Genomic DNA, 26,684 nt, shown 5'->3' with positions numbered 1-26,684 from the left:
ATGATGGTTTTGATATGTACCCCTGGCTGGCCTGGACCTATATGTAGACCAGTCTGGCCTTTCAAATACAAGTATCTACCTGCCTCTGCCTCCCAAGTACTGGAATGTTTCTTTTTTGAGACAGTTTTTTTTTCTTAGCTCGAGCTGGCGTCAAATTCTCAGTCCTCCTGATTTCTGGCATTACAGGTTTATACCACTTGACTTAAACCTTGTTCAGAATCTTCCCTCCTCCCAAGGACCAGGAAAGGCCTCAAGAATTTTTGTCAAGACTCCATTGTCCCAGGCTGGAGAGTTGGCTCAGTGGCTAAAGGCATTTGTTGTTCCTGAGAAGACCCATTTTCTATTCCCAGCACCCATCTGGAGGTTCACTACTTCCTAGAGCACACACACACACACATCAAAAACAAAACAACCACAACAAACCCATTATCAAGATAGGCTCTTATGTCTTTTGGCAGAGGTGGTAGAGTGGATGGAATAGAATGCTTCACCAAGCCTGGTGCTGTGGAGCATACATTTAATCCCAGCACTCAGAAGGCAGAAGCAGGCAGATCTCTCTTGAGTTCAAGGCCAGCCTGATCTACGGAACAATTTCTAGGACAGCCTGTCTTGAAAAAAAAAAGTATTTTTCCTCTGGCTATTTTTATTTTAAAGCACAATTTCTGAATAGAACATTTTTTAAAAGATCTATTTATTTATTTTATGTATATGAGTACGCTGCAGCTGTACAGATTGTTGTGAGCCTTCATGTGGTTACTGGGAATTGAATTTAGAACTTCTGCTTGCTCTGTTCAACCCCGCTTGCCCCAGTTAACTTTGCTTGCTCAGTCCCTGCTCGCTCAGGCCCAAAGATTTATTTATTATTATAATTAAGTACACTGTAGCTGTCTTCAGACATACCAGAAAAGGGCGTTAGATCTTTTGGTGGTTGTGAGCCATCATGTGGTTGCTGGGATTTGAATTCAGGTCCTTCAGAAGAGCAGTCAGTACTCTTAACTGCTGAGCCATCTCTCCAGCCCCCTGAATAGAACTTTCATATAAATGTCATAAGCACATGATAGTCTCATGTCTTTAATTGGTGGTGGTGGTGGTGTGTGTATATGTGCACATGCATGTGTGTGTATGTATATATGTGCACATGCGTGTGTGTGTGTGTGTGTGTGTGTGTGTGTGTGTGTGTGTGTAAGTGTGTAGACAGAATCTTATGTAGCCCAGGCTAGTTTCAAATTCTCAAATCTTGTTTTCTTTTTCTTTTTCTTTTTTTTTTTTTTTTGGATTTTGTTTTCTTTTTCTTTTTTTCGAGACAGAGTTTCTCTGTATAGCCTTGACTGTCCTGGAACTCACTCTGTATACCAGACTGGCCTCGAACTCAGAAATCCACCTGCCTCTGCCTCCCAGAGTGCTGGAATTACAGGTGTGCCACCACCGCCTGGCTTAAATTCTCAAACTTGATATGTGGCTAACCATGGCCTTGACTTTGTGATCCTGTTCACTCCACCTCCAGGGTGCTGAGGTCACAGGTGTGGCCACCACACTAAGACTATGTGGTGCTGAGCACAGAGCCCAGGGCTTCGTGCGTGAGGCAAGCACTCTGCCAGCACCCTGCCAGCACCAAAAATCTCCAGCCTTCACTTATTTTGCCAAGGTCTCAGGCAATAGATCACACTTGCCTACAATTCAGTGCAGCCCAGACTGGCCTCGAATGCATAGCATTCCTGTCTCAGTTGGAATCAGAGGTGGGAGCCACCACATTTATCTGTCTCGTGCTTTTTCATTGTTTCCAAAAGATTTTGAAGCCCTTTGATATTTCTGTGTGCACAGTGAACCCTAAGATAATTTCCCCACCCCCCTTTTCCTTATCTTGGACAGTTTACATCATCTGATAGATGCCACAGAAAGTGACCATAGGAGGTAAACATGCCGGTCTCTGGCCCATAAAGTCTTACTGTGCTACTTTCAGTCTTGTTTTAGCCTACTGAGTGTTAGAGTGACAAACCACACACTGTGCCTGCAGTAGTTGTTAATCATTCCTCTGTCCTCTCCAGCATGTGAGCTCTGTGGGAACAGAAATGTGTGTCTGTGTGGGGCCTGCCATAGATCACTAGGCATTAAGCATGTATTCTATTACATTGGTGGTGGATGTACCATCTCAGTACCATTTAACATCAAGGGATTAAGTCATTGCAGTGATTTTCCTGCACGATCGTCTCACACTCTGATACCTGCAGGTGTCTGCGTTCCATATTGGAACCTGAGGTTTGTCTGGGCACAGGGTGTGTGCTGGGCAGCTTGGCGGGACAATGTGCTTTGTTTTCTTCCAGCATGGCCACTGGGGCTCAGATCTATTTTTATGCTGGAACCAATTACACAGGAAAACAGTCTGTGGCTGCGGCCTGCTTTCTGCTCTCCCTGACGTTTCCACGCCTTCCTTGGTCATAAACTGATTACTTGCTCTTTCCTGGATTCTCTGAGAACTCTGACCCCAAAGTTGGACAATAAAATCATGATAGTAGAAATGGTACAGTTGTAAAGATAAGCTCCTGATGACTCGGCCTACCAGCAGGGTGTTTTTATGTATTCATTTAAAAAGAAATGTAAAGAGATTTATTTTGACATGTATGAGTGTTTTGCTTGCATGGGTGTCTGTGTACCACATGGGTGCTGTGCCCATAGAGGCCAGAAGAGGGTGGTGGATCTTTTGGAACTGGAGTGACAGATGGTTGGGAGGCAGGTCTCTGCAAAATAAGCACATGCTCTTAATCACTGAATCATTTCTCCATATCTGTTTGTCTGTTTGTTTATCTATCTGTTTGTTTGTTTTGAAGTAAGGTCTTGCTCTATTCCCTGGGCTGGTCTTGAACTTGTGATGTAGTCCCACCTGACCTCGACCTCTCCATCCTGTCTCAATCTCCTAAATGCTGGCATTGCAAATGTGCACGGCCATTCATTCCTGCCTTTCTTTGGTTGTGAGATCGTATTGTTGTTGAATGACGCTGATCTTCTGGCTTCTTGTTATGAACAGTTAAGTTGGCTAGGTACAGACCAAGCACTGCGTGCTCTCTATCATCTAACCCACTGCTCAGTCCGCTACCTTGGGAACCATTCCTCTACCAAGTCTACCAACTCCAAACTGCCAGAGCCAGGCTGTAACTCAGCCAGCCTGACCTCAGAGCTGCCTTACTCTGCTGCACGTCAGTTCCCATTGTCTCTGGGCCAGCTGACTGCATTTCCTAGCTTGCCAGCACAGGCTCTGCCTGGAGTAGGGGAGAGGCTGAGAAACAACCCTTCCATTCATTCAGCAAAGTTTGCAGAAAAATCACTTCAGTGGCAATTTTGTAAGAACATAAAGGCAGGGACTCGGGGTACAGCTCAACCATTAAGAGCATTGGCTGCTCCTTCAGGAGACTGGGTGGGGTTCAGGCACATCACACACATGGTGGCTCACAACCATCTGTACTTCCAATTCTGATGCTCTCTTCAGACTTCTCAGGCACTGCACACATGTGGGGACACGGATGTGTGTGCATATAAAATACTCATGTACATAAAAACATCTTTTAAAGAAAGAAGATAAATTCAAGAAAGTAATATTTATTTTCTTCCTCAGGCCCATGTCTACCTGAGACCATCATTTGAAGAGTCCTCTGGTGAGTCCAGCATGAGAGCTGAGGTGTTGTCATCTCTTTAAGAGACGTCTTCCTAGGCACAAGGTGAAGACTGAGCATTTGCCCTGCTATGGGAAATGACCTACACTTCAGGAAGTACTGATTCTGATGAATCACCAGATTTCCGTTCCTTGGCTATATGGCTCACCTGAGATATCAGATGTTCCACCAGAACCCAGATACCAGTGAAGATCGAGCGTCTATGACAAATGCCAAATGCCACCTGCCCTGTAAGTGCCGATGTGTGGACTGTCTAGATAGCAAGAAGGTTTGTTTGTTTAATGAGTTTATTGTTTCACTGTGTAACTCAGGCTGGCCTGGAACTTCTATGTAGACCAGGCTGGCTCTGAACTCACAGAGATCCCCCTGCTTCTGCCTCCAACATGCTGGGATTAAGAGTATACGTTCTCCACCCAGCCCTTATTTTATTTGGAAGGTTCTTGCTATGTTGCCTAGGTCGGCACTGAACTCATGATTCTCTGCCACAGACTCCCAGGCAGCTGAGATAACAGGCCACACAATTTCACCTGAGTGGGTTTTGTATGTATAGTACCCCATTCTGCCGAAGTTAGCCAAAGCGCACACATTGGGAGTTAAAGCCTTCTGAGTAACTTTATGTATTTCTGTTCTCTCTCTCTCTCTCTCTCTCTCTCTCTCTCTCTCTCTCTCTCTCTCTCTCTCTCCTTCAATACAAAGGTCTCAGTACATGCTCAGGACTGGACTTACAAGGGTATAAGAAGGATCAGGTGCTGTGGTTCATGCCTTTAATCCTAGCACTCAGGAGGCAGAGGCAATCTGGTTTGCTTGGAGAGTTCTAGGCCAGTTGGGGCTTTGTAGTGAGACCTGGACTTTGAAAAAATAAAGAAGAGTTAAAAGGAACAGGGACCATACAGGTGAACATGGAGGACAGATTTTCTAAGCAGAAAGGAGAGCGTGCTGCCACCCATGATGGGAAGCTGGGTGGATTTCAGGAAAGGGCAAGAAAAGGATCTGGTAAAGCTACAGCAGGAAGAATATTGTCCAATCAGATGTGGACATGGGAGGAGCCTTGATGAAAGGACTTAGACTTTGTTCTGTGGCGGGGATAGCGAGAGTGACACGGAGTGACACTGTCAGACCTGTGTTCCACTGTGGCGGAGATGGGGAGAGTGACCCTGTCAGACCTGTGTTCCACTGATGGAAATGACTAAGCCAAGTGATGGAACCACCTGGGCCAGGGGAGGGGCCACCTCTAGGAGGAGATATGAGATCAGATCATTGTAATGGTCCAGGGTGGAGAGGGTGTGGCTATGGTCTAAGGCAAGACTGGGAATAAAAAGAGGAGAGGGTTTGAGCAGGATTAATTATTTTCAAATTATTTTCAAAGCCAGGCAGTGGTGTCAGCACTTGGGAGGCAGAGACAGGTAGATCTCTATGAGTTTGAGATCAGCCTGTCTACAGAGTAAGTTCCAGGACAGCCAGTGCTATATAGAAACCCTTTCTCAAAACAAATAAACAACCAATCAAACCAAACCAAAACAAGCCCAAACCAAAGCCAAACTATTCCAGCAAGCTTTGCTCATTCGTTGTGGATAAGTGGTGAGGGAGGAAGCACCAGCTCACAGGCTGGCTGATGTGCACGCCAGGGGCGCCCCTAACCCGGAGACAGCCTTATGGGAGGGGCTGTGGGCTTTAATTGTTCTAATTTACTTAGTAGTGTATGTATGACAGAGACAGACAGAGACAGAGGAGAGAGAGAGAGAGAGAGAGAGAGAGAGTCACAGGTATGGTGGTCAGAGGACAGCTTTGGGCCTAGATTATTGCTTTACACTTTGCTGAAGCAGGGTTCTTGTTTCTGCTGAGCTATATCCATCCATATATCTCTATCTATCTATCTATCTATCTATCCTCCAGGTTAGTTGGCCCTCAGCCTTTTAGGAAAATTTCCTATCTCTGCCTTTATCTCTCTGTAGGAGTGCTGGGATTAGAGATGTGTGCTGTGATTTCTGACTGTGTTTTTTTTTTTTTTTAGAATTATTTATTTATTGTATGTATATGAGTACACTATAGCTGTCCTCAGACACACCAGAAAAGGGCATTGGATCCCATTACAGATGGTTGTGAGCCACCATGTGGTTGCTGGGATTAGAACTCAGGACCTCTGGAAGAGCAGTCAGTGCTCTTAACCACTGAGCCGATTTTGTTGGGTTGTTTGTTTGTTTTTGTTTTGTTGTTGGTTGATTGGTTGGGTAGATGGTTTTTTGACAACTATGGTTGTCCTGGAACTCACTCTGTAGTCTAGGCTGCCCTCCAACTCACAGAGATCATCCACCTGTCTCTGCCATCTGAGTGCTGGGATTAATGGTGCGCCCCATCACCGAGGGGCTTGTTTTGTTGTTTTTAACATGGTTTCCGGGATTCAAACTCAAGTTGTCAGCCTTGCGCAGCAGGTGGCTTTAATGACTGAGCCATCTCACTAGCCAGGGACTGTTTATTGTGTGAGTTTTATAGGTCATAAAAATTGAAGATGGAGCGGTCAGCCTAAGTGGCATTGCCAGTCTGTGCTGATTGTGAGTGTTGGGCACAGGATTTGAACCCAAGAGGACCGGCACGCTTCCTCACTATGCCAGAGCTTCCCCAGCTGAGTGGATTCCCACTGCCAAGTAATTGGGGGTCAGGTCACCTCCCAGGGTGACCCCCAGTTAAAAGCTGTGTGTGGTGGAGCCTGCCTATAATCCCAGCACTTAGAGCTGAAGGAAAGATGGTCAGGAGTTTAGTCATCCGGGGTATGTAATGAGTCTAGCCTACATGAGACCTGGTCTCAAACAACAACAACAACAACAACAACACATAAAGTAGGGGGAAGGGAGAACACAGCTGCAGCGTTTAAAGCTTGGTAGAGTTGGGCCTAGAACTGCTCAGCGACCCCAGAAGCCACAGCCGCGCTCTGGGTATGAGTTCAAGCCACAGGCAGGTTATATGGGGTCCTTCTTTGGACCTAATTAACTTTTAAAAATTTCAAGATTTGGCCTGGTGTGGTAGCACACACCTTTAATCTTAGCACCCTGGAGGCAGAGGCAGGTGTATCTCTTGAATTTGAGGCCAGCCTGGTCTACAGAACAAGTTCCAGGATAAGGATCATCAGGGCTAAGCAGAGAAACACTGTCTGGAAAACCAAACCAAACCAAACAAACAAAACAAAAATTTAGAGACTCATAGTAAAATCTAGGTTTCTGGATTTCCTTGAAAAACCTGAGCTATTTGGTCACATTAGACCTATGCAGTACCTGTCTGACCCCTTCACCTGGGGCCTGCCCGACCTTTGTCATCTGGAGTGCCCCGGCCTACACTTGGAAGGCAGAGGGCAGGTGGATTTCTGAGTTCGAGGCCAGCCTGGTCTACAAAGTGAGTTCCAGGACAGCCAGGACTACACAGAGAAACCCTGTCTTGAAAAACCAAGAAAGAGAGAGAGAGAGAGAGAGAGAGAGAGAGAGAGCAGTGTAGTAACCCAACTTCAACCCCCAGGATCACAGTAAGCCTGGACAAAAACCCTCACATCAAGAGGGGACAAGGACACCCAACAGGAGGGAAGGGTCCCAAGGGCAGGCAGAAAAGTCCGAGACAGTACCACTCCCACCATCTATTGACAGTGTCCTTATTGAAGCTTTTTGGTTTCATGAGATTATTGAGTATTTTAATGTGTAGCAGTGATACTTCAGGGCCGCAGTCAGCTGGAGCGGCCATTGATCACAGTTTCCTGTTTGTGTGAGTTTGCCCGCTCCCTGGGAGTTGCTGTTAGGCAGGTAGGCCAGAGCAGGTTCAAGTTTAGGGGGCGTAGAGTGCAGGAGCTGTCCTCTCAAATCAATGTCTAGTGGCTGTCTGGCTCTGGGATTGCAGAAGGAGGTCACTGGCCTTGGTTTTGGGGTGCCCCTGTGTCTCAGAGGTTTAGTTTGCATCCCACGGTGGTTCTCTTTCCTGTTACAGCATGTAGCCCCACCTGCGGAGGCCAGTCCTGCAAGCTCTCCCCTGGGACAAACTGAGTCCCACAGTTTGGTGTCAGAAAGTATCTCTGTCCAGATTACAAGGGTTTTGTGAGGCCACTCCCCTCCTCGCTGGACTCGGAAGCCTCTTCAGTGTCCTTGGCCTTCCTTTCTCTTGTGAAGCCCTGACTACTAGAATCATTCCTAGGCTGTTTTGGGGGAAGCTCCCTTGCTGTCTCACAGATGCAGATCAGAGTCTGACCAGAGGAGGGTTAATACACCACAGAGCTGAGGACAGCAGGAGCCTAAGCAGGCACTGAACTAGGCTGTGTGTGTTTCAGTCTCCATACCTGGATTGTTTTGTTTGTTGGTTGGTTTTGTTTGTTTGTTTGATACAGTTTCTCTGTAGCCCTGGCTACCTGGAACTCATTCTGTAGACCAGGCTGGCCTCAAACTCAGAGATCTACCTGCCTCTGCCTCTCTGCCTCTGCTTTCCAAGTGCTGGGACTAAAGGTGTGCAACATCACCGCCTGGCTTTTGTGTTGGTGCTTTTGTTGTTGTTGCTGTTAAATTTTTATTCTGTTACATTTTGTATGGGGGGGGGGTGTTTCATCAACAGTATAGCTCCCCCTTAAAGGTCTTGGCAAGCCCTTGGCAAAGCTGTCCCTATCCATGTATTTTAACAAGACTCATCCTGTGTCACCTGGCACTGGATATGTTAGAATGTTCATAAAACTAGAGCCAAATGGACAAACAGCTTAATTCTGTTTAATCATTGTGGGCAACATCAGGCTGGGGAGCTGGCTCTGTGGCAGGCAGATCTCTGAGTTCAAGGACAGCCAGGTCTACACAGAAAATGTCTTGAAAAACAAAACAAAACAACCCAAAGAACACTTGCTGCTTATGCCGAGGACTAGAGTTTGGTTCACAGCATCCACATGGTGGTTCACAACTGTCTGCAGTTCCAGTTCCAGGGATCCAGCACCCTCTTCGAATCTCCTTGTATACTAGGCACACATGATACACATACAGGACAGGCAGACACCCACACATAAACATAAACATAAAAATAAAAGAAAAACATTTAATGTCAATGCATTTAAGTCCTAGTACTTAGGAAGCAGAGGCAGGCAAATGCTTGTGAGTTTGAGGCCAGCCTGGTCCACAGGTCAAGCACCTCTGGGACAGCCTGGGCTACATATAGAGACGATGCCTTGGGGGGGAAAAACACAAAGCAAAGCAATCCGGAAAAGAAACAAACAAAAACAGAAGTGGCCCAAAGGTGGGAGACAAGAGGAGGAGGATGATGCTTAGGAAGATGTTTTTAAAAGATTTATTTATTTATTATATGTGAGTACACTGTAGCTGTCTTCAGACACCCCAGAAGAGGACGTCAGATTTCCTTACAGATGGTTATGATTTTATTAGGGATGGTTGTGAGCCACCATGTGGTTGCTGGGATTTGAACTCAGGACCTTTAGAAGAGCAGTCAGTACTCTTAACCGCTGAGCCATCTCTCCAGCCCCCAGGAAGATCTTTTTTTTTTTTTTTTAAATTATTTTGTTTATATGAGTATACTGTCGCTGTCTTCAGACACACCAGAAGAGGGCATCAGATCCCATTATAGGTGGTTGTGAGCCACCATGTGGTTGCTGGGATTTGAACTCAGGACTTTCAGAGAAGAGCAGTCAGTGCTCTTAACCGCTGAGCTATCTCTCCAGCCCAGGAAGATTTTTCTGATGATTTGACATGGAGAAAGAGTGGGGCAGTGGGTGGCTGGTGCAGGACAGCTCAGGGTATGTCTAGGCCCACGGGATTATCATGGTGTCATCTATTTCCCATGTGTACGTGTGGCTTGCTGGAGGGAATCTCTTCAGTAAACTATTTGTGTAAACCACAAGGCTGCATGAGAACCGTGCTCTCTGTGCCAACCTCCTCAAGGGTTTCTAATGTTTACCATCAAAGATCATAATTATTACGTTACAATCCTGTCCTTTCATTTTTTATTATTGATGTGGGATTCATATAACATATAATTAGCATTTTAAAGTTACAGTCTAGTGGCATGTAGTGCATTTGCTATATTGTGAAACCAGCACCTTGCAGGTTCAAAACGTGTTTCAAACTCCAGTGCAAAATGAAAGGCCCTCCTCAGCCGGGCAGTGGTGGCGCACGCCTGTAATCCCAGCACTCTGGGAGGCAGAGGCAGGTGGATTTCTGAGTTCGAGGCTAGCCTGGTCTACAGAGTAAATTCCAGGACAGCCAGAGCTATACAGAGAAACCCTGTCTCCAAAAAACAAAAACAAAAACAAAAACAAAAACAAAAACAAAAGGCCCTCCTGCCTGTGTTTGTTTGTCCTGAGACTGAACCTAAGGCATTGCACATGCTGTCCAGATGCTCAACTGCCAAGGTGCCTCCCAGCCCCATATTAAAATGTAGTACTAGCGTGTGTGTGTGTGTGTGTGTGTGTGTGTGTGTGTGTGTGTGTGTGTATGTGTGTGTGTGTGTGTTACACCTGTGGACATGAGGGCATATGATGTGTGGCACAGCCAGTGTGTATCATGGCGTGCGTGTGGAAGTCAGATGCCGGCTTTTAGGGGTCAGTTCTCCCCTTCTGCCATGGGCACCAGGAACCAGAGAGTGATTCAGCCTCTCAGGCTTGTCCAACTAGAATGGACCCATCTCCTCAGCCCCTCATGGTGCTGAGTAGACATTTATGCTGTGTGAGCCGGGGTCTCACCGTGGGACTCTGGCCGGCCTAGAACACACCATGTAGACCAGGCTGACCCCACAGAGTTCTACCTGCTTCAGTCTTTTAAGTGCAGCAGTTAGAACATATGTCACCAGGCCACTTCTGAAATAGAATCCCTCCTCCCAAGCTGTCTGACTTTGTTATTTCCATTTCTGGGTGATGTACGGCCTATGATTCATCTCTGTGTTGGTTCAACAGATATTTACCAAGCACCTATATACAAGTATACCCCTGGCTACTGTGGTAGGTAGGTTCTAAGGATACAGTGCTATCTCTTTATCCAGGGAGCAGAGAGGCTAGTAGGAGTTTTATACACTAAGCATATAATCGACAGCAGATTAATTTATGTTGGACACTTATAGGAAAAGGGTGTTCGGGGTCTGGGATGTAGCTCGGTCGACAGTGTCTGCCTAGCAAACATGGAGGCCTTGGCTTGATTCCCAGAACTAGTAAATGAAGTGTGGTAAAGCATGCCTATAATCCCAGCACTTAGGAGGTGGGCGCAGGAGGATGAGAGGTTTAAAGTCATATTTGGCAACAGAGTAAGGTCAGCCTGGGATACACGAAACCCTGGGAAAGGAGGAAGGAAAGGAACGAGGAAGGAAGGAGAGAGTTAAATATTCGTGACAGCCAGTAAAATGGCTCAGGAGGTAAAATGTTTTGTTCCTGAGACCCACACCATGGAAGGAGACAGCTGACACCTGTAGAGCTACACCAGAGAGCCCATGAGCCCCCCACACCTTCCCCTCCCCACACAGAGAGAAATAATGTGATGCAATTTATACTTCAGATTTTATGTGTATGAGTATTTTGCCTGCATGTTTGTCTGTGCACTATGTGAATGCCCGGTGCCCATGGAGGGTACCTGATGTTTTGAAACTAGAGTTTCAGATGGTCGTGAGCCCCCTCGTGGGTTCTGGGAATGAAATCTGGGTTCTCTGCAAGAACAACAAGTGTTCTGATGGTTCATCTGTCCAGCCACCGGAAAAATGCTTTTAAAGACAATGCATACTTGTGAACTGGCATGATGTTGCAGGCTGTGATCCCGGCTACCCAGGAGGCTGTTGTGACGAGCTCTGGAACTGCCTGTCTCGAAGAGAAAAGGGAAGCTGGGGGTTAGCTCAGCCAGACTGCTCTCCTAACATTTTCTAGCCCTGGTCCCAAACCCCAGTATGGAAGAGGTGGAGGTCAGATTGTGAACAAGACAGCTGACATTCTTATAGGGTGTGACTGGTTTCTTTTCAGGGACACTGGGGAGAAAGATCTTCCAAGGAACTGAGCGGGACCACGTGAGGGTGGAAGCAGAAAAGTCACGAGTAAAAGAGCATTTCCATTTGCTACTGGGACGCAGCTCTGGCATAAACTGGGGCCAAAAGTGTGACCACCATCACCATTTTATAGCTGTGGAAGTGATGCTTCCCACCTCCCCCACTCCCTGTGCCGTCAGATTTTTGCCTAACACCACCTTATATTCTAAGGCCTGGTGAAGGTGGAAGGCGTTGTCTTTTCCAGCAGAGGGCAGGCTGAGAAAGAAAACTGCAGGCGCTCAGGGTCAGCCCAGCCTCAGTCCAGCCGCAGGTGTGGTCGAGGTCGACCGGCAGAGGGCGCTGCGGAACCGTCTTGGCTCTAGTAGGTGCCGTGCTCTGGTCCCTGCCCCATCGCACCTACTGCCCAGCAAGCTTTCAGCGCCCTGGGGCTTTTTCTTGCACACTAGTGCCCTCTTTTGTTTTCCTAGCTGCGTGTTCCTTAATCAAACTGTGGAATGACAAACCAGGGCAAGTCACCGAAGTCATTTCAAACAGTGAGCCAGTGACCACAGACACATGGACCCGCCTCATCCAGTCCCCATACCGGTCCCCAGGCAAGGAGCCACACAGATTGCCAGCTGGTTGTTGCCTCTGTGCCGTGTCTGCACGTCCTTCATGTAGGCACAAACTTGGGTTTCTTCAGGCAGGATGACCTGGCAGCAGACGCACCCCACCCACAGCCGGTTTCGCTTTCCTAATGTTAGAATGCCTCTAACTGAGGGAGGGTGGCGGGCGGAACAGGTTTGAGCATTTTCCCTATTTTTTTTTTAATATGGCCATTTGCTTAAGATTTCTTCTTTCTAGTGAGTTTCTCCCCTTTCTCAAAAGATGCCCAGAGCGCCTTCCTTGGCATTTGTCCAAACTCTAGGTTCTAATAGCTTTCAGCTAGTTTAATTTTAACCATAAAGCCGTCTTTTGGAATAATTACTTTTTAATCCAGAAAGAGCCAGTTTGATTCAAGACTGTAAGACCTTCCTCCTGCTCAGAGCTAGCAGATGTAGAGGAATATTCATTTCCTGCTATTGCATCTCCTAAGTGAGGGAGCTGATGGGATGAGAGTGGAAAGTGTGGAGAAACTGATCGTCTTTAGCTGCTTCAGTGTCTGCTTTTATGAACTCTGTCTAAGGAGAATAGGCTGGAGAGTGAGAGAGAGGGGAACAACATGAAGACCTTTGTGCTGAGCTGCAGGTGGCAAAGAGCGGCCTTTTCTCAGTGCTGTCCTCTGCACAACCAGGTGCCCTCTGATTTCCGGGACAGTCTCTGTTCTCAGAAGACTGACAAACCAGGGCAAGTCACTGAAGTCACTTCAAACAGTGAGCCAGAAAGACAACGGTCTTTGTTAGATCAACCTATCTCTTGTCAATTCTAAAACTGTAGGCATCTAAGAGACCTGTCAGCAACCACAGGCCTTTTCTCCTTCGGACTGGCCCAGCAAGGGCAGGTTGCCAGAGATGGGGGATTCCCAGAATGCTCCACAGCTAGCTGGGATACTTTTGATTCCATTTCTTCCTTTATGACCCCAGTCCTTTGTAATAATTCCTTATGTTTATGAAACCTTAAAAGAGTTTTGATGTATCAGGGTAGAATCAGTCTTCCTTTTTGTTGTTGAGGTGGCAAGCTTTTTATTTGGCAATAAAAGTAAAATCAAAGATGAGAATGAGAGGAAAGGGAGCTGTGTGTGCTGGGGGCCTGTCTGGAGAGAGCGCTGAGGCGAGCAAGCTCAGGAGGGCGCTGTCACAGGGTCAGCTTTACTGTTGGTCCGCTGGCCTTGCTCGTGCCCAGAGCTCTCATGGTGGCCCTGGGGAAGAAGGAGAGGGTAAAGTGAGTCCCAGCACTGTTACCAGTGGCACATCCCGGGCAAAAATCAAGGCTCTTCTAATCTAGTTGGAGATTGGCCTTTTGGGGTCAAGGGAGCTGCTTGTGGACAATCAGTATGTGTATAATCTCAGCTCCAGAGAGGTGGAGACAATTAGATTAGGAGTTTGAGGCCATCCTTGGCTACATAGAGAGTTTGAGATCAGCCTGGGCTACATTCGATTCTGTTTTGAAAAAGTAACCAAACAGTCCCTCCCCCAAATAAGGGCAGATGGCAGAAGCCAATGTGGACTGTGGATCCCAACACGCTGAGAGACAGCACCTGTGGTGGTCCTTATATATGATTGATGTCTACAAGCAGAACAATCCACCCATTAATCCGTCTGACCTAAGATGGAACAAGTCAGGGCCTGGTGCTCTCCTCTGACTGAGAAAAGGACAGGAGATGGGTATCTGTGAGTGTTACACAGCTAAAAAAAATATGCTATGAGGATGGGTCGGAAGGAAGGCAGCAGGTGCACTAGCTGGATTTCAGTCGTTTCTCTTCTGTCCTTTAGTTCCTAAGATGTCCAGACCAGACCTGCTCGGCAGGCCTTCTCCTGACACCCTTCCGTACTTGCACCTGGGCTCTTACATCACAGAGCACCCTTTCCTGAGGCCTCCTCTGAATCAAAGGTAGGGGTTGAGGTGCACTCTCTCCTGGAGGGGCTGTCACCTCTAGGCTGTTGCTCGGAGGAGAAATCACAGATCCTAGTTGCCTGGCTCATGGAGTCATGCCATCGTGCAGAAGGGATGTGATTCAAATGGTTCAGGGGTTGGGGTGAGGGACTTTTGTGTCAGGAATTCTTAGCATATCCTGATGGTTTTCCAAAATCCAGTACATATGAGATTAAAACTTCTCTATCAAATAATTAATAGTGTGTTTGTGTGTGTGTGTGTGTGTGTGTGTGTTGGGCAGAGGAAAACATGCAGGGATCCATTCTCTCCTTTCACCATTACTGGAGCAGCTGCTACAGTCCTGGACTATCAGGGTTGGTTTAGACAACCAACTAGGGATGTCCACTTGGGATGTGAGAAATCGGACTGTTGGAGCACTGAGACATTCCCTCTCAATGCTGAGATCCTGGGGAGAAAGGAATGAAGCCAAAGTCTCAAATCAGTACATGTAGCTGACCTAATTATAATGTTGCCTGGCTGTTTAATTAGTAGATAGTTGTATGGTGTGGGACAGCAAGGTCACCCATAGCTCTGAACAGTAGCAATGCTGTCCTGGGGCTCTGGAAAGAGTGAATGAAGTGTCAGCTGGAGGACCATTCTGTCTCAGCCTCCAGGTCAGCATGGATCAGAAGTAGAAGGTGGCAGAGAAGCAGACCCAGATTCTAGATCTGGGGAAGGGAATACAAGGGAAGATTAGGAAATCCAACTGTGGCCAGGGAAGCCACAGACAAACAGCCTCACCCACTGCAGCCTCTGGAGGAGCCCCAGGGGCTGCGTGCGATAAAGTCAAGTCACAGTGCAACAGCTGCTGTGGTGCTTCCTGCCCTAGACTTATCCTGTCAGCAAGGTGCCGCACCCTCTCTCAGCTCACTGTCCACTTGGAAGCGCTGGAAGTGAGCCACAGAACAAACGGACGGGGGGGGGGCAGTGAGCTAACCTGGGCACGTTCTTCTCCAGTGAGGGTAGCGGGTTGGCAGGGCCTGCACTGTGTGAGACTCTTGGTCAGGTGAAGGAGGGAGGAAAGGGAAGGCTGAGGCACCAGCAGACAACTCCCGGTCTAGAGTCATTTTCTCCTCCACAAACACTGGAGGTTTGATTGTCTGGGCCGGTCAGCTAACTGGGCAGAAGAGTAAGCTGAGGGAAGCGGCGCGCAGGCTGGAGGAAGTGGCCGGGCTGAGGGCCATGCCAGGCAGTAGGCACTTTGATGTGAGATGCTTGAACCCTAGACCTCACTGTAAGATGTGAAGAGTCACTCCAAGTTTATAAGCTCGTTAAACGACTGGTATTTTTGACTGGCTACATGTTTGGCTTAGCAAAAATACACACAGAGTGCTTCAAGCCACACCTAACCCTTCTCTGAGCTCTTGGCCAGCAGTTTCTTCTAATTACTCCAGTGAGCGTCTCTGTTATTTACAGTTCATAGAAGACAGGGTGGAGTGACTTCTGGCTTGGTATCTTTTGGGCCACAGGATGGGGGAGTGGTTCAAGTTCAGCTTGACATGAGTTTGAACCATAAGAGACTGCTGGAGTTGAGGGCTGAACCCTACCCTACCCTACACACACACACACACACACACAAGCATACATACACACACATTCACACATACTCACATTCACACACACACACACAAGCATGCACACACACATTCACACTCACACACACACACACACACACACACAAATGCATGTCCTTTGCACACATACAATTTCATGTTGTCTTTGGCTGTGCAGTCAGGATCAGGGCTTTAATGCACTTCATCCTTGCCTTTACAGTAACAGGGCTGGCCCACCCATTCCTTCTGGTTTTCTAAACCAATTAATTAACTGTGTGTGTGGCTATAGGTGTGTGGTTGTGGTCATGTGGGGGCTAGAGGATCCCCCCCTTGCTAGGGGCAGTTCTTTTATTCTGCCATGTGGATCCCAGGGACAAAACTCCTATTATCAGTCTTAGCAGCAAGTGCCTTTCCCCAAGGAGCCTTCTATTTATTTGTTTGTATTATTGAATAAATATATCATAATTAGAATTGCACAGCCAAAGACAACATGAAATTGTATGTGTGCAAAGGACATGCATTTGTGTGTGTGTGTGTGTGTGAGTGTGAATGTGTGTGTGCATGCTTGTGTGTGTGTGTGTATATATATATATATAAATGTCTTCCTCTGTAGCTCATATTGGCCTTAAATTCACTCCATAGTCATCTGACCTTCAATCTTGGTGATTTTTCTGGCTCAGCCTCCCAAGCACTGAGAGCACTGAGATTATAGGCATGCATATCTAGTCCTCCCTTCTGCCCTCCCTCCTTCTGTCCCTCCCTTCCCTCCCTCCCTCTTTCTTTCCCTTCCCTTCCCTTCCTTTCTCTTGCATCCTTCCCTCCTCCTTCCTTCCTTCGGAGTCTTATGGAGTTCAGGCCGGTATCAAACTCCCTAAGTAGCGAGAGATGACCCACAACCTCCAGCCCTCCCAACTCTACCCGTCAAGTACTGAGATTACAGGCATGAACCTTATATGCAGATTCGTGAATTCACGTCAAGCCCAGTGCTCTGTGCATGCTAGGACAGAAGCACTTTGCCAGCTGAGCTCCATCAGTCATGGCCTGAGACTCTAGGCAGTCCTTGTCTTAATATCCCATGTGCTGGGATTACAAAGCCTGAGCTGGCGTGCCCAGCCCCCACTCCCTTATAATTTAGGAAAACGAGAAGACTTTGCCCTTTTCCTCCTTCCTCCCTCTTCTCTCTTCTTATCTCCTTCCCTCCCTCCTTCCTTCCCTTCCTTGGATATTTTCAAGACTACATAGAAGTTAGCAATCGGGCTGGAGAGATGGCTCAGAGGTTAAGAGCACTGATTGCTTTCCCAGAGGTTCTGAGTTCAATTCCCAGCAACTACATGGTGCTCACAACCATCTGTGATGGGATCTGATGAGACAGTGCACTCATAAATGAAATCTTTTAAGAAAGAAGTTAGCAGTCAGAACGTCCTGCGGATCACTTCGAGCAGGGCGTAGCAGGTTCGACATCATACCTAGGTCTGCTCACAATCCCCACTGTCTAAATTTTTCTACCATCTGGCCTGGGATGGTGCCCAGGACAAGGGAGGAAGGCATGCTACCAGTCATTACAAATGGTCTTATGTCAGAGTTGGTTTTCCTGACTTGACACCAACAGCCTTATCTTAAAAGGCAAAGACTTCTGCCCCTTCTGCTCTTCACCATCTCTGAGGTAAAGGAGCGTCCACCCTGTCTCAGGAGCTAATAATAGGTGGGATCAGAAGCCTGTTTCCTCTGACACACCTTTATGAGATGCTTTCCAAGGGGGAGGTGGCAGGGAGATGGCTCACCTCTTCACCTGACACCCTAGGGAGGTGCGAGTCCCACTTTCCGAGACAGCCAGGCACATGAAGGCACCCGCAAGCCTTGTAGCCTCCCTAGCACTGGGTACTGAGATTAGAGGGACCCAGCTTGTGACAGTAAGGCCTATCAAATGTCTCCTTCACCTGAGTACCTCAGGGGTTGAAATGGAGTTGCACTTAAAAAGCATTTTAATTTTTAGTTGCATGTTTGGGTATGTGCATGTGAATGCAGGCACTGCATGGGTACACAGACGTGAATGCAGGCACTGCATGGGTACACACACGTGAATGCAGGCACTGCATGGGTACACACACGTGAATGCAGGTACTTTATGGGTACACACACGTGAATGCAGGTGTACTGCATGGGTACACACACGTGAATGCAGGCACTGCATGGTACACACATGTGAATGCATGCACTACATGGTACACACACGTGAATGCAGATACTGCATGGGTACATACACATGAATACAGGCACTGCATGGGTACACACATGTGAATGCAGGCACTGCAGAGGCTGGAGCGTTCACACCCCCTTGGTCCTGGAGCTTTGGGTGGCTGTGAGCTGCCTGACACAGGAGCTGGGACGCAGGTCTGCTCAGCAACAGCATAAGATAGTCTTTTAACTCCTGACTGTCAAGAGCTGCCACCCCCAGTTACACAGAGGCACACACTCACTCTCCTTGGATTCACTCTAGGGCAGGGGACATGCTAGGTAAGCAGGATACACTGAGCAATATCCCAGACTTCTTTGTTGTTACATTTAGAAAATGCGTGTGGGCCACAAAGTTGGTCCGTGGTTAAGAGCACTTGTTGCTTTTGTAGAGGACCCCAGTTCAGGTCCCAGCACACATGAGGGCTAACAATCATCTGTAACTCCAGTTCCATGGGAGGCAGTGCCACGTTCTGACCTCCCTGGCCCCAGGCATGCATACTGTACACGTACATGCATAGAGGCAAATGCGTATGCACAGAAAAAATAAGTAAATCGAAAAACATTGTTAAAAGATTGGGTGTGTGTGTGCGTGTGAGAGAGAGAGTGTGTGTGTGTGTGTGTGGTCAGAGTACAACTTGGGAGAGCCTGTTTTCTCTTTCTATTATGTAGATTCTGGGGTGGTCAGACTTTGCAGCAAGTGCTGTCAAGTTGGTAAAGACCCTTTGAGTCATCTCACAGCCTCTCTTCCACTCCTTTTATTTAGTTAGTCGTTTTCTTAGAAACTACAGGAATTTCTTTCTTTCTTTCTTTCTTTCTTTCTTTCTTTCTTTCTTTCTTCCTTCCTTCCTTCCTTCCTTCCTTCCTTCCTTTTTTCCTTCCTTTCCCTTTTTCTTCTCTCTGTGTGCGTGTTCCTCCTGCACAGATGTCTGTGCCTCACATTCAGTCCTGGTGGTGCCTGATGATGTGAGAAGAGGGCATTGCATCCTCTAAGACTGAGAGCCACCATGTGGGTGCTGGGAACTGGCCCCGGGTCCTCTGGAAGAGCAGCCAGAGCTCCTACTCGCCAAGCCTTCTCTCCAGCCTGATAGCTTGTTCCTGGGCAGGCTCGCTCATGAGTCTCAGACTGGCCCAAACTCAACACCGAGCAGATGACTTTGAACTGAATCTCTGCTGTGTCTGTTTCTCTCTCTGTTGCTCTCTCTCTCTGTGTGTGTGTATGTGTGTGTGTGTAAGAGAGAGAGAGAGAGAGAGAGAGAGAGAGAGAGAGAGAGAGAGAGAGAAATTGACAGAGACATAGAGAGAAAAAGAGACAAAAGGAAAACAAGAGAGACTGAGAGACTCTGGGAGCTGCTTCTCTACTTACTGTCTTGGTGCTGGTTGCAGGTAGGGAACCTAAATCTTCAGGCCTAGTGGCAAACACTTCTACCAGTTGAACCATCTTCCTCTGCCTCTGCAGTGGTGGGATAAGGTGAGAGCCACCAACACCCACCTCTTTCTTATTTTGGCAGGGCATTGACAATTTACCCTGGGTGGCCTCAGTTTCACTCTGAGGTACAGATAGACTTGAACTTGTGATCCTCCTGCCTCAGCCTTCTAAGAAGCCTGAGCCAGCTGCCTGGCGTCGAGTTGGATTTTGTATGAGACAGAGATTAGCTTAAGTGTGGAAGAGTCGCTTGCCCCTGTGGATCATTCACAGCAGAGCTTTGAAGACAAAGAAATCTCAAGACATGGGTGTGGGGAGGAGACGTTCTTGGGAGGCTGCGAGATTCCCAGAAGTCTGAGAGAGCTCACTGTGAGGAGAGGAGTCCGGCAGTGGTGAGGGAGGATGGATGGCAGCAGCAACCCTGGAGCCGGGGAGTGGGAAAGATTCACTGTGTAATTTCATTAAACCAACAGGAGCACAGCATTCCTTTAGGTGCCAAAACTCTTCTTGGGAAAAAATTGTGAGCCGAACCTGGTGCTATAAAGCTAGCACCCGGGGGTGGGGGGCAGGGGGAGGCAGGATATGCACCTGCCCTAGCTGCTGTGAGTTTAAGGCTAGACTGGGTTACAAGAGACACCATCTTTAAGCATGTTTTCTACTATGTGTATTCATCTCTGTGTGTTTGTGTAGCTATCCTGGCACATGAATGCCACAGCTTAAATGTGGAAGTCAGGGACTGTCAGGGAGACACATGTGGACCCTGGATGTCAGACCCCGCCCCTTGGGCCTGGCGCCTTTAAACACTGAGGCATCTGACTGCTCCAACCCTGCCTTAAAAATATCCAAACAGGAAAAAACTGGGAGTTGCCACTCTGGAGGTGGACAAAGGTACAGGAGCCAAATGCTTGGCCATAGGGGAGCCAGCCTTAAGCCAGCCACACACACGCACCATTCTGGGCTTCTGCCACCGCCCTCGGCAGTGAGGGGTCTCCTTCAGCTCTGTGTGTGTGGGAGCCAACACTGAGTGTCCTTGTTGTGCTCTAATTATAATAATTTTTTGGTTTTTTTGTTTTGCTTTGTTTTGTTTTAGACAAATTGTCATGTATCCCCCTTTGGCCTAGAACCCTCTATTTGGATAAGGATGACTTTGAATTTGGGATCTTCTTGCCTCTGCTTCCCCAGTGCTAGACTGACTAAAGATGCGCACCCCCAAGCCTGGCTTTTCAGTCTGAGGAGTACTAGAGCCTCACCTCGCACATGCTAGGCATTTTACCTATAGCACAGGTATACTCCAGCTGATTTTTATTTTGTGGTGCTGAGGATTGACCAAGGGACTTGTGTGTTCTAGGTCTGTACTCACAGATCTATACTTCCAGGATTGGGGGTGGGGATTAAGAATAGATTGGTAAGGCCTTAGTGCAGGAAGCTGAGGACCCATGTCCTCCCTGACTTTCCATGTGGCTCTTCCTTTTTTGCAGTTACCAGGAGGCACTCTTGGGCCAAGAATGGCTCTTGCCTCTTCTCTTGGATGCTTGTCTTTCCTTCTGGAAAGCCAGGCCCTTGTCTTAGGGGTATGTGTGCATGCAAACACGTATACATGGGGTAGAGCTCTGTTCCCCTGAAGTGATCATGACAGACAGTTGAGTGCTCTGGACTCAGGCTCAGCCACGGTGAAGCAGAGCGACCCCTGTGCAGGGTGAAGCTTGCCACAGTGCCAGTGTCTGCCTGTGATCCCTGGGAACAGAGAAAAGAGCTAAACTCCCAGGGGACAAGCACCTCCAAGACAGCCAGAGGTTCATTTTGTCTGCCATGTTTTCATTTGCATAGAAGAGCTGGTGCTTTGAGGAACAGATACAGAGACAAGGCTCTGAGCAGGTTGTTTCAAGCTATAGAGTGAGTTCGAGGCCAGTCTGAACTTTAGGAGACTCTGTCTCAAAATAACCAAACAAGACATGAGACTGAGCAGAGTCTGCAGCTGGAATGTGATGAAGAGGTGATACTCTAACCCTCCAGTCTGCCCCAGGGTTATCTCTGTGGAGAATGAGCAAGGCCCTTAGCCACAGGCCGGGCAGCACTCAAGACAGGCAGTGTTTGTACTCACTCTAGACTCCGGGGGATGGGCCTAACTAACAATCTAACCTGCTAAGCCACAGGTGGGGAATTAAAGACAGAATTGCTGTCACTAGACATTGTGAGGAAGAGGATCTGGTCACTTCCCCGATCCTCTGGTGCAGACCCACCTGAAGCTGCAGCTCCAGGAGAGAAATATGGCCAGCTTGCTGTCTGCTTAACAGTCCTTGATCTTTGCTCAAACCTACCTGGTATTCCTTCTTAGAACGGGAGGTAGGGAGCAAGGCTGTCTGTCTGGATGCTGCCAGTAGGGTGAGTGCTGTACACAGGAGTGTCCTCAGGGCCCAGTGCAAGCCAGGCCCACCTAATATCTCTATTCCTCATTCAGGAGTGCTGTGATCAGCAGGTTGATTCAAAACTGGGAGGGGCTGGGAAACCCCTCTGGCAGGAGATTTCGAAATGAGATTTAGATTAGAAAAAAACATAGTGGGTAGGGTTCTAAGACACAAAAGATACAGGAAGAACTCCCATCCTGTCCAGGTGTTCACATGCCCTTGGATATGGGGGAGGGGGAGAGGTAAACAGGAGAGCCTGCCTGGCACGGAGAGGCAGCAGTGAATCAGAAGAACCCAAGCAAGGCCAGAGCTGACCTCGCTGCCGGTGTCCTCTTCTGACAGCAGCGCCCTGGGCTGCCCAGTTCGCCTGCTCCAGAGCCTGTCTTTGGTCTAGGGCATGTCAGCACCCCCTCCCCCCCATGAAAGAGGTAGCTAAAACCCAGGACTCCCACGGGAGAGAGCCGTGGGGGAGATGGGGACCTGGCAGGCAAACAGAGAAAAGTGTAGCCTCACTGGGTGAACTGGAAAATGGAGGGAGGAGTGGGGAGGCTTGGGTACTCAGCCTTGGTGGCCACAGACAAAAAGGGTAGGTAGCTCCTCACCTGACAGCACAGGATGTTCCCTGTGCGTGAACTCAGAGGACCTGGCGTGAGAAGGCTCTGGGTTGCAGGTCCTGTGGCAGGAAGAGCGTGGGGGGGGGGGGCAAGATCTGGAGAGAGGAGGGAGGAGAGATTTGAGGTAGGGGAAACTGAGGAGGTACAAGGGGAATGATTAAAAGAATTCCCAACTAGGAAAAGGTGGATGGGACATCACAGAAGGGACTGAAGGTAAAAGGAAGTCTGATGCTAGGCGTGTTAACGCACACAAGCTTCTAACCTGAGCGCTCAGGCGGCAGAGATGGGAGGCTCGCCACACACTCAGTGCCAGAGGAACTCCAGGGAGACATTCTAAAGATAAATAAACAAACAAATCCAAGTTAAGAGATAACTGAATTACTGCTCATGCTTCCCATTTAAAAGTGCCACAGTTAAAGAGTCTCTAATTGTGGCCAAGGCATAGCCAGTTGGCCGTGGCAAATCCATTTCAGCTAGGCAGTCTGAGGTCAGCAGGACTTGAGAAGGCTGTTCAGGACCATGCCCTGAAAGCTGAGTGTGAGCCTTCAGAACTTGGTGAGCGGCTCTGAACAAGAGGGCCTTATGATTCACGGGACGCCTGCCTGCCTCGTGCAGGGTGGGGACCCATCCAACCGGAATCACCGCCCAGCCTCTCCCAGCTCCTTAGATGACAAGCCTTGGCATCCTTGGTCCACCCAACTCAGCCCCCAAACATGTTGCCAAAGCATCAGTAAACAGGTGTGGGGGAGGGAGGCCACAGGTCTTTGTAATTTGTCTTGTTTTCTTCTTTTGGACCCGGTCCCTGGCTAGTGAGGATGTCTCATCAGGGGCTTTAGAATTCTTTCCTCAGAGGGTGCCAATCACTGCCTTTTGAGCTCAGGGTAAGCTTCTTATTTTATATTATTTTGGATCTGGAGAACCAAGAATTTTCTAGAACTGTATGTGAAAAAAATCGTCCCTCACTGCCAATGCACCCAGTGTTCCCAGCTGCTCCCGTAAACGTGACCTCATCAGCTTGCTTGTCTTTCTTGCCAGAATTAAATAAAAATAGGATATCTTTAGTTGTAACATTCAACACGTGTTTAGGCATTTGTGGTCCCAAAGCCCTGAAGTTTACTTAACCCGACCGAGCCTGCTGTCACCGCAGGTCACAGATGCCGAGACCGGGAGAGCGAAGCTGCTTCTTTGGCGTCCTCCTCGATGAAGTGACTGTGACTCAGTTCAGCCTACCATTTGTTTATTTGTTTTTGAAACAGAGTCTCAAGGTATCCCAGGCTAGCCTGGAACTCCTTGTGTAGTTCAAACTTGTTGTTCCTCAAGGCACAGCCTGGGGTTACATTCACAAACCAAAAGATGCCTGGGGTTACATTCACAAACCAATCATGATTTTGCTGTTAGGTTTCAGCCCAGGTTGGTCTTCAACTCTCTGCTGTTGAGGTTGGCCTGAGCCTCTCCCCTCTGCCTGTCAAGTGCTGAGATATAAACAGGTTTCTGTTCCTTCTGTACCTTTTCGCTTAGTTCTCCTTCTTGTTTTTCTTGAGATAATGTCTCACTAGGTAGCTCAGGTTAAGTTACTCTGTAGCTCAGGCTGGCCTTGTGGCCACCACTTCTTCCTGCCTCATCCTGGGATTGCTCTTGCACCATCGCGCTCATTTTATTAACAGTTATATATGATGTACTTTTGTTATCAAATGCATAGGCTGGCAGGGTGCACACACCTTTCTCAGCAGGTGGGAGGCAGAGGCAGAGGCAGAGGCAGGTGTAGCTCTGTGAGTTCAGGGCCATTCTGGTCTACATAGGGAGCTCAGAGCCAGTCAAGACTACAGAGTACGAAACCCTGTCTCAAAAACAAACAAAAAACCAATCCCAAACAACAACAACAACAACAACAACAGCAAAAAACCTTTTCTCTTTGGCTTTGGTGGCAGAAGCAAGATGACAAAAGGAACGTCATACTCTGGAAAGCGTTGCAGTAACACAAACATGTTGTGTTACTGCCGTGACTCTGAGGCCTACCAGCTTCAGAAGTTGACTTATGGCAAACATGGCTGTCCTGCCAAGTGCAAGAGAAAACATGACTGGAGTGCCCAGGCTAGGGGAGGAGACACTCCCGGGACGGGGCAGGTGAGGCGCCTAGAGCTTGTCTATGACAGACTCAGACATGGATTCTGTGCAGGAAAGCCAGGAGGGCAGCTGCTGCGGAATCCAGTTCTTCCTGGGGAGTTCAGTCCGCCATGGGATAAATGTTGTTTCAAAAGAAAACAGTTTACTCTGGGGGCTGGAGAAATGGCGCAGCAGTTAAGAGCACTGACTTCCAGAGGTCCTCAGTTCAATTCCCAGCAACCACATGGTGGCTCACAACCATCTGTAATGGGATCCAATGCTGCTGGGTGGTGGCGGTGGTGGCGGCGGCGCATGCTTTTAATCCCAGCACTGAGGAAGCAGAGGCAGGCTGATCTCTGAGTTCAAGGCCAGCTTGGTCTCCAGAGTGAGTTCTGGGATGGCCAGGGCTACACAGAGAAACCATCTCGAAAAATCAAAACAAAAAAATAAACAAACAAAAAAGGAGATCCAATGGCCTCTTCTGGTGTGTCTGAAGACAGCTGCAGTGTACTCATATAAATAAAAAAATAAATAAATCTTTTAAAAAAGAGCTTACTCAATTTTCAGGTTTTCTTCCTCCCTTCCTTTCTCCCTCCCTCCTTCCCTCCCTCCCTCTCTCTTCTTTCTTTCTTTCTTTCTTTCTTTCTTTCTTTCTTTCTTTCTTCTTTCTTTCTTTCTTTCTTTCCTTCCTTCCTTCCTTCCTTCCTTCCTTTCTTTCTTTCTTTCTTTCTTTCTTTCTTTCTTTCTTTCTTTCTTTCTTTCTTTCTTTCTTTCTTTCTTTCTTTCTTTCTTTCTTTCTTCTTTCTTAGTAGGGTCTCACTATGTAGCCTTGGCAGGCTCGCAGCTTGCTCGGTAGACCAGGCTAGCCTCAGCCTCAGTCTCAGCTTCAGCCTTGCCTCCCCCTGCCTCCCCCTGCCTCCTGAGCTCTGACATTAAAGGCCTATCCCACCATACTTGGCTTTGGTGATTTTTGTTTTGGTGTTGCTTTGTTTTGTTTTTTGTTTGTTTTGTTTTTAATCACTGATTGATTGTATTTTTTGAGATAGGATATGTCTTATGTAGCCTAGGCTGGTGTTAAACCCACTATATAGCTGAAGGTGGCCTTGAATTTCTGACCCTCCTACCTCTACTCCCAAGGCTGGATAACAATTGTGAGCTGCCATGTGTAGTTTATTTGTTAGTTTAGTGTGTGTGCATGTGTGCGTGCGTGTATACGTGTGTGTGCTGTGTATTTTATTTTTCCTATAGCTATGTAAAAACTTCCCACTCTGACCAGTACTAGAGGATTTTATTCATTTGCCATCTTGCTTTGTCCAAGAACGTGTCATATTACGCCTACAAAAGTTACCCGATAACCAGGTGGATTGGATAAGGTGGCACATACTGGTTTAATCCTGGTCTCCAGGAAAAACAAACAACAACAACAACATGGAAAAGACTCCTGGTGTCAGGGCAGGAGGCCGGGTGAAGGCAGCACCACTGTCCTTCTCTTCACGTGGAGGTGGAGGAGTTGGCTCACAATGCAGTCCACCCACACTATGAATACATGTGTTAAAAAAAACGCCAAGTGAAATTTTCTTCTGGGCTGAGTAGATGCACCATCGTTGCTCCCAAAGGAGAGAGCAGCCGCTCACTGCAGGGGCCACCTGACAAGCCCTGTGCTCCACTGAGCACTGCGCCGGCCCACACGCTTCCATGAGCAGCAAGGCGCTCAGTGTAGACTTGTCCGATCCTTGACCCTCTTTCCTCTGTGGCCAAGCACGACCCGTAGAAAATTATATACTTGTATAAACTTTGTAAATAAGTTTTTCTGGATATATAATCTATCTATCTATCTATCTATCTATCTATCTATCTGATATCATATATATGTATGATGCCTGGTATCAAAGCACTTAGAGGCAGAGGCAGGCAGATCTCTGTGAGTCCAAGGCCAGCCTATACTACATAATCAAGTTCCAGGCCAGCCAGGATTACATAGTAAGACCCTTTCTTTTATTTTTCTTTCTTTTCTTTCTTTTTTTTATTTTTTTATTTTTGGAGACAGGGTTTCTCTGTATAGCCCTGGCTCTCCTGGATCTCAACTCTGTAGACCAGGCTGGCCTTGAACTCGGAAATCCGCCAGTCTCTGCCTC

The 26,684-nt window shown here is 47.8% G+C and overlaps 1 protein-coding gene across 4 annotated transcripts in view; it reads left to right on the top strand.

The window, feature by feature from the left end:
• Positions 1-26,684, top strand: part of LOC127692290 (cylicin-2) — a 36,125-nt gene that overhangs the window by 2,770 nt on the left and 6,671 nt on the right. For 2 of the 4 annotated variants that reach the window (XM_052192525.1, XM_052192518.1), the window contains exons 2-3: positions 3,608-3,895; positions 14,057-14,174. The gene's annotated coding sequence lies outside the window, so the exon portion shown is untranslated. The remainder of the gene's footprint in view (positions 1-3,607; positions 3,896-14,056; positions 14,175-26,684) is intronic. The other 2 variants (XM_052192511.1, XM_052192504.1) reach the window with 1 other exon arrangement.

Source organism: Apodemus sylvaticus, chromosome 1 (genome assembly GCF_947179515.1).
Source record: "Apodemus sylvaticus chromosome 1, mApoSyl1.1, whole genome shotgun sequence".
In the NCBI taxonomy this organism is placed as follows: domain Eukaryota; kingdom Metazoa; phylum Chordata; class Mammalia; order Rodentia; family Muridae; genus Apodemus; species Apodemus sylvaticus.
The sequence above is the reverse complement of the archived record's forward strand: the minus strand, read 5'-3'. Positions and strand labels throughout refer to the sequence as shown.